The sequence below is a fragment of the Mangifera indica genome, chromosome 10, assembly GCF_011075055.1.
Source record: "Mangifera indica cultivar Alphonso chromosome 10, CATAS_Mindica_2.1, whole genome shotgun sequence".
NCBI classification, from domain to species: Eukaryota; Viridiplantae; Streptophyta; class Magnoliopsida; order Sapindales; family Anacardiaceae; genus Mangifera; species Mangifera indica.
This window is the reverse complement of record NC_058146.1, coordinates 7,990,195-7,993,326: the sequence shown is the minus strand read 5'-3', so window position 1 is coordinate 7,993,326 and position 3,132 is coordinate 7,990,195.

Below are 3,132 nucleotides of genomic sequence, written 5' to 3'. Positions count from 1 at the left end.
TAATTTCCAGAGCCTCCAGTTATAAAAAGTGTAGATCTATCAATTCTAGTAAGTTCTAAGATAAAAAATTTAATTTTTAAGAGATGTGAAGTTTAGATCTTTGATGGATAATTATGTTTTTGGTTGATTAAGACTGCTAGGAAGAAGAAAAGGAGGATAAGCTTAAATCACCTAATTAGTGAAAAAAATGTAATAATTTCATACTTTACATACTTGAAGTAATTTAAGTTAAGTTATTTAAATAACTTTTACTTGTATAAGTGTGCAAGGTATTAAAATTAAGGTGATTTATGCTTAAAAGGATAAAGAAATTCATTAGGATTCATGATGTAATTTTTGGCCATAAGGGTATTTTAGACATTTCATATTCCTAGGGTTAGCTTTGTGGATTTTGTGTGTTGAATATATGAGAAATGATGAATTGATGAAAGAATTTACATTAAGGGTAAGCATGTAATTTTATCCATAAGATTAATTTTTGTTTAATTATATGCATGATATGTCGAATAACCCTTATATCCATAAGGGCAAAAATGTCATTTTATGTGATGTAGGTTAATTTTGCTTAATTATGTGCATGATATGTGTAAAAAAACCATTATAATAAATATGTATATTCATATGGAATGAATGAGATATAAGAAAATGTATGAGAAAATAATCTGATGTTCGATGAGGCTTGAAAAGAATAAGGAAAAACAATGAATAAGCATATTTCATCTTATGGTTATACATGTATACATGAGCAATCATAATATATACATGATTTCAGAAAAATAAAGAAAGAGGAAAAACATTTTCTAAGTTATGCATGTTTTCAGAAAATGGAAAACAAGTGTTTTTAGTTTTATAGTGACTCATATGATACAGGAAAACAGAAAACATACTTAAAATCCTTACACGCGAGTTGTATTGTGTGGATAACAAATAAAGATATCGGTTGTACTGTGTGGACAACAAATAAAAAAATATTAGCTGTTTTGTGTGTACAGCAAAGAAAGATATCAGTTGTACTGTATGGATAACAAAGACAAACAAAAAATAGTGAAATATGCGTGTAAGAGAGGATTGTACCTTGTATGGTGACTGCGAGTACTGTTCTATGTAGTCTACACCGATCAATAAAAATATTTGACCAAAAAAAAAAAGGAGAAAGAATTAGCAAATAATTTATGAAAGTCATTTGTATTAGAATTATGCATGCAAGTCTATGTGGCTGATAAAGAGTTGAAAGAGATGTACGATTAGAAAATAGAAAAGTCATGACACTTATACATGCATAAATCATAACGAGTGAATCATATTTGTATAGTAAGAAAATGAATAAATGGGTGAAAGAAGAGAATTATAATATGTGTTTAATGCATGTTCCGTGTCAATTATTTTGTATGTGAATTGACCAAACACACTGAGTGTGGAAGAGATTAATACTGGTATGAAATGCTTTGAGTATTGAGTATGATTTTCTTACTGAGCCGTGGTCACTCACTCCGTTTAATTTAATATTTTACAAGTAAATAGTTGCAGCAAAGGTTCTTGAGGAGCATTAGTGAGACATGAGGCTAAAGGAGGAAGACATCATATTTTTGTTAATTTATATGTTTTGATATATATGTGAATATATGCATATATATATATATATATATATATATGGCTAGTCATTGAAATGGGTTATAAAGTTTATGTAGGTGGTAATTTTTATAATGGTTACTATTAAGTATTTATTTTGTTAATTGTGATTAAGTTGATGAAAATCCAGTTGATTGGTAGGATTGGTTTGTGTGAATTGCTAATTAGGAGTGTTACAGGGCATAATTAAAATAAAAGAATATTCTCGGAGCCCTCTCAAATAGGGGAACTCTTACCGTTTTTCTGTAACACACCTATTGGTTAAGAAAGGTTACAATTATCCTTCATGGATATCTATTAAACGTATCATAATCATCAACTAGATTGAGGATGCATTCTGATATGACTTTCCTGTTATTAGATCCTATCAATCCATAATAGAGGAAATACAGAGCAACTAATTTCACTACATCCTCATCATTGTTTCCTCATGCCTTTTATTTAAAAGTTTTGCACAGATCACCATATAACACATATTTGACATCTAGAAAGTAATCTCTCTCAACTACGCTCTCCTCGTTGTAACGTAATCACTTATATCCATCTTCTTACTAAATTTCAACTCCGTTATCATAGTAAACTCGATAAGGCCAAATCTACAATCTATCTTAATCAGTCTAAACCAAAATACCTCTCCCAGTACCCCAATTCTAACTTGGCAAAAAAGTACACAATGCTTCAAAGTAGATTTATATTTATGAACTTCAAGATCTAAAAATTGTCCAAAATAGCTTTCCCTAAACATCTTTTTTTGGCAAAGACTAAGGCGGTCCTTATGTATTTAATCGTTACTATATGACTTCAAAAACTTATAGTAGCCTTAAAGCTATGAGCATTGTTATACCACCTTTCCCCAACCTGATGATTAATTGGAATGCTCTGAAAAAACAAACATTACAATGTTAATCCATGTAAACAAAGTAAAACCATTCTATGAATAGTTAGAATACGAAGATTATGAATGCAGATGCGAGTGTGAAGGACTATGAATGCAAGTGTGAGGTAATGTAAATGCAAATGTGAAGGACTACGAATGCAACCAGAATCTCAGTTTATTCTCTATTGACGACAACATAATCAAGCAAAAATCTAGTCAAACATATGACTATTTGTAAAATAAATCATCACAAATCAACCGAAACCCTAAACCATAAAAACTTAACTAATGCAAAAACCACCACACCCCACCCGATTTTCATCAATGCTTAACAAGGCAAAGTCAAATGGATCATCAATTAAACCTATTTTAAACTTAACAAACCAAGGAATCAAACTCATCTCAAACGACATTGTCGAATGCTATTGTGTTACTTTGTTATGTGTTCTTGTTTGCAAGATTGCAAGACTACGATTTAATTTGCTTAAAAAGAAAAATGTTTTTAGTTTTGTTATATTTTGATAGGAAGGGTATAATAGGTAAATCACATGTAATTTGCTTATAAATGTAAGTATGTTAAATGTTTGTCTAAAAAAGTTTAAGCAAAAAGTTTTTTTGTTTATTTT